The sequence below is a fragment of the Falco peregrinus genome, chromosome 5 (genome assembly GCF_023634155.1).
Source record: "Falco peregrinus isolate bFalPer1 chromosome 5, bFalPer1.pri, whole genome shotgun sequence".
In the NCBI taxonomy this organism is placed as follows: domain Eukaryota; kingdom Metazoa; phylum Chordata; class Aves; order Falconiformes; family Falconidae; genus Falco; species Falco peregrinus.
This window is the reverse complement of record NC_073725.1, coordinates 107,225,175-107,232,580: the sequence shown is the minus strand read 5'-3', so window position 1 is coordinate 107,232,580 and position 7,406 is coordinate 107,225,175. Positions and strand designations below refer to the sequence as shown.

Genomic DNA, 7,406 nt, shown 5'->3' with positions numbered 1-7,406 from the left:
CATGATGCCCACTTGAACAGTGCTCACCTGAGAGAGCAGAACCTGGGACCACAGACCCATCCAAATCCAAAGAGCTCTCTATATTGGGCAAAGAGGTACTGCTCTAGGAAAAGAACACACACATACTGTGATCAAAACACCCAGTGTTATTTTGTAAACAAAGACCAAACCTCCCAACGGACCATGAAAAAAGTAGTAGGCCAAAGATCTCTATCAGATAGTAAGAAAAAAAGTTATGAAAAGAACCTATGACTTACACCTACATAACTGATTTGCAGTTAAGAGTCCCACCAAGCTGGCGTCCAAACCACATACGTAATTTCACTACTGACTCCAGATAAGCGACCTTCTGTCTCAATAATCCTATAATACCAGAGGTGAAGGCACATCTGTCACCCTACAGAACAAATTATCACGGGACCTCATGACCACCCACGCTGTTGACAGTCCATCAAGAATCAGTACCAAGCTGTATGCATTAAAGCCATTTATCAGTTTGTATAAAATCTTTGCTTGATTAAAGAGTCATCTTGAAACACTTCACAGAGCAAGCTAGTCCCAGGGACATGCTTACTGACATGGGTTAAGCAGCTCCTTCCTCCACAGACACCAGAGAGTAGTCCATAAAAAGGTCAGTCTAAAGTTAGCTGGCCATGCAAATGCTGTCAAATGAGGAGGGAACTGGGATGGGAAAAGGCACCTATTAACAGGATCACATACAGGATTGGCACAGCACCCAGTTTCCCTTAGGGGAACTTGGGATTAAATAGGCTATCTATCCCAAACGCCAGCTAAAGACTACTGTGCCTGTTGCACAAGGGACCCTTGAGACACACGCAGAGGCTGACTATCACCAATCCTGTCCATACACGCAAATTCTATTTTCAGCAGCCTGAGACCCCCTAAGACCAGCTCCACCTGTTGAACCTTCTCAAGTGGGTAAGGAGGGAAACAGGGCAACAGATGAAGCAGTACCCTTCCTCCAGGACACAAAGGGTGTACTGCATCAACCACAGGAACTCTGCATCCCGAGGTAAGGGCAATCCTTGACATCAGGCAAACCAAAAACACAATCAGAAGATCCCGGCAGCAAGATGGGGCACAGTAAGACCCTTCTACCTCCCTCCTGCACTACCAGCCAGCTCCTCAGCTTCTGCAAGCTCTGCTCTGTTTCTGTGAGCAGTAGAGCCCACCTGCTCGACTGCAAGAAACAGGGAACCAACTCCCTGGTCCAATAGACTCAGCTGACAGGCCTGCAGGCAAATAGGGCGCCCCAATACCACAACTGCCCCCGCAGCTGCCTTCCCCCAACCCAGCGATGCCTGGGTGCCCCGGGGCCGGCTGGGGAGCCGTGCCCAGCAGCGAGGTTTCCAACACCGGTGGCTCCCCCAGATGACGCACACACCTTCCACCGCTCCCCCTCCACTAGGTAAGGCCTCAAGGTGAGCGCCGAGGCCTCCGTCAGCCACGGAGCGCAGGCGGTGAGCCCCCAGCCGGCAGGGCGCACCACCGCACCGACCGAGCCCGACGCAGACGCAAACCCACAACCCGCGCGGCGTAAATAGCACCCGTGCTTTTATAGCGCCCCTTCCCGGCAGCCCCCGCGCCCGGCCGCGCCGATTGGCTGTCTGGCGAGCGGGGGCGCGCGCGCGGGCGCGCGGGCCGAAGGCGGGCGGGGCCGGGCGGGGCCGGGCTGAGGGAGCGCAGCGCCGCGCCGCGTCGCGCCGGGCCGGTGAGCGCGCACGCCCCCGCCCCGCCCGTTTCCGTTCGCCGCTGCTCGAGCTCGGGCCTGTGGAGCAGGAAGCGGCGGGAGCCAGACCCAGCGCAGGCCGCAGGTACCGGGGAGGGGGCTTTCCGCCGCCCGGGGTAGGGGGTGGCTCGTCGGCTTCTCTCCTCCTTTCGCCGCGGCGCCGCCGCCGCCGCCGCCGCCGGGTGGGGCCCACCCGCCCCCGCCGGGAGCCCGCGCCGCGAGCCCGCGCCGCGGCCTGCGGGCGGGGGCGGCCGGGCCCGGCCGAGCCTCTCGCCGCCGCGTCCGGACGGCATCGCGCGCACAAAAGGGGAGGGTGTGTGCGGCAGCCCGGCCGCCCCCCTGCGAGCCCCCGAGTTTCCGGGGCCGGTAACGGGCCCTTTTCCGGGCGGCGGCAGCGGGGGAGGGGCGGCGGGCTGGGGCGCGGCCCCGGGGGCTCCCCCGCTGGAGACGCCCGCGCCTCGCCCGGCCCTCGGCGCCTGGGCCGCGGCGGGGACCCTGCTCCCGCCAGCTCCGCCGTGGGCGGCGCGGAGGCGGCGCTCGCCGGCCGTCCCCCTCCCCCAGTCCCCCCCCCGCTGTGGGGTGTGACACGAGTGGGCACCGGGCGGTGGGGGTGACCCGGCTGACTGGCAGCTTGTTGTGGTGACGTCACCCGGGCGCGCGGGAGGCGCCGCCACGCCGGAGCGCGGAGCCGGGTCCGGGCGCCCCCGGGGCCCCCCCGACCCCCCGCCGGCGGCAGCCTCTGCGGGGATACTGCCCCGGGTCTCGGCGGCGGTTAGACTTTCAGTTGGGGAAGAACCCGCCTTTCGGGGGGGTCGCTGCAAACTTTTAATTTTGGTGATTTTTTTTTTTTTTTTTGCCGTAGCTGAAGCCGGTGCCGCCTCAGCAGGCCCAGGGCGCGGACAAGTGTGTAGCCAGGAGCTCGGGTTTGGTTTAGAACAAACGGCTGGCGTGATGGGCTTCGTGTCGCTCAGCAGCCTTGCTTTAGACTGAAAATTACCCAGCTTCAAGTTATCCACTACCTAAACCTTCTTTGCTAGGAAACCCGTTTGTTCCTTCAGGGCTGAGGGGAACCTTGTGACTGCTTCAGTTGTGCTTGGGTCAAAAAAACCTCAACAAAACACGAAAATGTATTGTAGATGTTTACAGAGTTGAAGTTACTGCAGTGGCTCAGGACGAAATCTTGTCCCCAGTCAAATGGTGCCTTAACTACTTTGATATCCCTTTAAGTCTGTCTGTGAGGTGTCTGGAACTGGAGTTTGTTTGTTTTTAGTTGCTGCCTCATATCCAGCTTTTGTTTCTCTCCTGGTATGGTTCACCTGTTTGTTGCAGGGAACCCTTCATGAGCAGTGCATCCCACTCACTCGGGATATGGTGCGGGATTCAGAGAAAACTAAATCCTGAGACCTACCTAGGGAAAGTTAGGTTGGTTTGTTGCTTCCCTCCCTGCCTCCAGAGCTTAGACTAGGTAACAACTCCTGTCTGTGTTTTTAAAACAGTGCACTTCTAAAAGCCAACTTCTACAACCTTGTTGTTGTTTTTTTTTTTAATCTCAGAGATCTCAAAAATTAGTTTTTTACTTGTCCTAAATGTTGTTTGTGACTCAAAGTATTAGATTCTCTAATGACTTTATTTTGGTATTTCTTTTCAGTAAGGAAATACAAAGTCTCTCCCACCCTGAAAAGATTGTTTGTGAAAATACTTTCTTTCGAAGGCTCTTCTAATGCATCTGTGTGCCTTCCTCTTGCCCTGATCTGGCCTTACCTAGATTTCCAGCCATGCAGCACTAGCATTTCAGTTTCAGATCTCCAGACTAATTCTGGCTCTGGTTTGGACCAAGGTTGCGTGTTTAAAAAAAGAAAAACTGCCATTAGCCTTATTTCATTTTAATTAGTTCACCGGAATGCTTAACAGCATATTCAGCATAAATGCTTGACATAAATTAATTTTAATTGGTGATTTGTATCATTTAACACTAGTATACATGGGGGTTTTTTAAATGCATAAATTAAACATAAATGCACCTTCACACGAGTGGCAAAAGAAATTCAGTTACAGAGCTAATCTGAGCAACTCTTATGTTATCCCTCCTAGTTCACCAAAATCATGCTCTGGCGGAGTGCCATGGCAATTGAGCACCAGGGGCGGGGAGTTCTCTGAGCCAGGAATTGACAATAAAAACATCCTAAATGATCTTAACTGCCACCAGGATGTAGGACTAGTGTTGGCTATTCAGATAAGCAGATTCCAAATAAAAACTATTTGATATTTTGGAGAGGCTTGGAAATATTGTCTTTCCTCAATTTTTTTAATGGTAACTCTTTTTTTTCCTACATTTTCCAGTTCATCTTTTTCTTTCAATGTGTTTACGCTGCCCCAAACCCTTCTGGCTCTTTACATGGTTTCTGTGGTCCGCTCTGCCCTAGAAATTTCTGAAGTCTGCACTCAAACACTTACCTTTTACCTTTTATACTAAACTCTAATCTGGCTCACCTGTTACTCCACATACATTTAAACTCTCATGTACTGCTCTGTTGTCTTAACAATTTGTATTCAAATGCAGTTTACTAATGTGGAGGGAAAGTTTAATCAGTGAGTTTGAGGAAGTTAGCATGTTGATAGAAGGCTAGGTAGCATGCCCTTTAAATCTTCAATTGATCTGTGATTTATCTGTCCTAGTAAACAAGTAATAAGGATGAAACCCTGTAACACAGAACAGTGCTGTACAAAATAAGTGCATCAAATGACAGTTTGCCATCATTCCCAGGGATACAGCTATGCAAATGGACACACCTGAATGCACGATGAAAATCCTCTGCTCCTTACCTATTGGTGTGATTCCTCTCCTGCAACGTTGGATGCTGTATAAATAGCTAGGTAGCTAAGTAGAAAAAGGTAGTTGTTTATTACTTTTGGGATCATCTCAGAAATTAGCACAAATATTCCAAAAGACTGCCTCTGGTACACTGGTTAAGTTAATCTTGCTTTAAGCCATTTTACACCACTGTTGGGTGTCCAGGTGCCTTCTGGCCTTGATGTAGTCTCTGTTCTCACCTCATTCTGAACTGTGAATAAAAACTACCAAAAGCATAATTGGAGTCAATAGAGCAATTCTGATCTGTCCATCCTGTCTTCTGTCCGTTTCCTTTTGTTGTGTTTTCAATTGAGAAGGGCATTTGAAACAGTAAAAGAACTAAGATAGCCATAAACCACTGTTTAATTAAGACACTTCCTATCCACTGTTGTGTACACACAACTAACAGCCAGTCCTTCCTAAGTGAATCATCTAATTAAACTAATCAGAACGAGGTTCACTGTCTTTCTCTGACCAGCCTTCATGACCAAGGTCCCTAGTAGAAGGAACAGATGGACAGTCACTAGTATACAGAGTAAAATGGGGGCAGTACACCTACAATGAGTATGAGGTCTTTATTTCCTCAAGCTCTGACAGTTATGAGTTTCTTGTTTGCCTTTTTTAATTGTTGTTTTCAATCAGAAATGGGGCTGGAATTCAGTCTCTTTGCTCACTTAATTAGCAGTGCTTTGCAATAATAAGTAATTCTGTCTCATCTGACCATGTACTGACTTACTGAACTGTCACATTTGGAGCAGATCCCTAGTATATACAAAGTGATTGCTCCTCTTCTTCACAGTTTTAAGAAAGGTTGTCTTTGCATGTGTCAGTGTTTTGAAAGAAGTAGCAGCTCTCCAAGTACCAGTTATCTCTGTTTGCATTCTTTGCTAAGATTTCATTTTTCTTGTATTTTACACCTGGAGGTTCTTTATTCTTCACCTTCTCTCTGCTCTGTTGAAATTATGTGAGATGAGAAGGCCGTCTTACAGTAGGATCTTGACTTGGTACTGACAAAGTGAATTGGCTCATTTTTTGAACCTCAGTCCAAAAGCTGTTTGGAAAGGCTGGGTTCCATGTAAACCACAGCAGAGCTAGGCTTCACCGCTTAAGATTGGAAATGTTGGGAAGATTTTAAATTATACTGTGGAATGTTGACAGATGAGAATGAGCATGCAGTTTGGGATAAAGAAAGTATTAGAAATAAGAATACAGCCTTTAGAAAGTTCAAGTCATGAAGTTGACCAGAAAAGTAAATAAGAATGTGAACTCTGGCAAGTCAAATGAAAAATATAAGGACCTGCCAGAAAGACTCTGAGCAGCATCATATTAATAGCAAAAAAAAATATTTTTTTTTTTTAAAGAAATCTTTTCCAAGTACATCAGAAGCGAGAAAGGTGCTAGAGTCTGGAAGGCCAATAGATGATGATGAAGTGAAAGAAATACTTGGTGATGAAGTCATCAGTAGAAAGTTAAATGACTTATGTGCATTCCTGTTTACTGTGGAGGAATCCAAAGAGGTTCCTCCGTCAGAAATTCTCTTTACGGGGAACAGGACTCACTGGAACATCTATCTCTGCTTGAAGTGTTGGCAAAGAAGTTTTTTAGAGCAAAGTGATGTAGTTACAAAATGCCAAGACCAGATGGTGCTTGCCCAAGGGTTCCAAAGAAAACTTGGGCCTGAAATGATTTAATTATTAATTATGCTATGTAACTTCTCACTTAATACCTTGAAGCCAGAGAAATAGAAGATGACTTACATGGTAGCAGTTCTTAAAGATAGTTCAGCAGGATATCACAGAGTTCAATGCCTTTTAAAAAGTAAATTATAAAATAAAGTAAGCAGATGGACTAACAACTTACAGTGGAAGAAAGTTGAGGTGGCTTTTGCAGAGGAGACAGTGCTGCTTAAATTTACTGGAGTTTTTGAATGACTCAACAAGCACAGAGAAAGGAAGTTTGGGACAAGAGAAGAACAGGGATCCGTGTTACACCTGTGCTGTACACCTGTGTTACGTCCGTGTTACACCTGTATGCTCATAAATACCTGGTGAGAAAGGTGTTGAGTAGTAAGGGAAGAAAAGACAAGAGCTGACTAGGAAGAATTGCAGCTCATCCTTCTGACACTGAATGCCAGTAAAATGTCAAATGATATTTGTTCCAGATAATTACAGTGTTGGGGGGGAGAATCTTTGTTTATGCACCATTGGGGTGAAAATTAATTATTGCCACTTAGGAGAAAGAGCTTGTCATAATTCTGTGAAAATGCAAGTTTAATGTTCAACAGTGGTCACATGAGTACATGTGAGGGGCTTTGGGGAATGGAATAAAGAAAACACAGGATAGCATCATGGTTCCCAGTTCTTAGCACACTGATCACTGTGGTTTTGCATGAAGGAAAGAGGACTTTGAGATACAGTGCAACTGGAAAAGCAAAGAAGAGGCTGAGAATGATCAGGGATAAGGATTCTGTACAAGGGATGCTTAAAAAAAATTGAACTTTTCAGCTTGGCAAAGGCATCACTGAGCACAGTCTGGTCTAGATCAAAACCTGTGGTGCCTCTCCCACAGCCTGTACTGAGACCACAAAGTGCTTTGAATTGCAATGATTTACGTGGCTTCGGAATCAAACAGATCAAATCGCAGAAGAAAATGCTGTCAAATAGGTTGTTGAGCACAAAGATTAAAAAACCCAAGAATACCTCCAAGCTGGAAACTACTTGCAGAGGTATCAATGTGTTTGCTCCTTCTTTTACTCTTAGTCATCTGAGGTACCTGCGTTTGCAGGCAGGGTGCTGGGCTTGGTGG

General features: G+C 47.9%; 1 protein-coding gene across 2 annotated transcripts in view; it reads left to right on the top strand.

Moving 5' to 3' along the window:
- The first annotated feature begins 1,671 nt into the window (after positions 1-1,671).
- Positions 1,672-7,406, top strand: part of RHOA (ras homolog family member A) — a 26,802-nt gene continuing 21,067 nt past the window's right edge. The window contains exon 1 of one of the 2 annotated variants that reach the window (XM_055803782.1): positions 1,672-1,835. The gene's annotated coding sequence lies outside the window, so the exon portion shown is untranslated. The remainder of the gene's footprint in view (positions 1,836-7,406) is intronic. The other variant, XM_055803783.1, reaches the window with a different exon arrangement.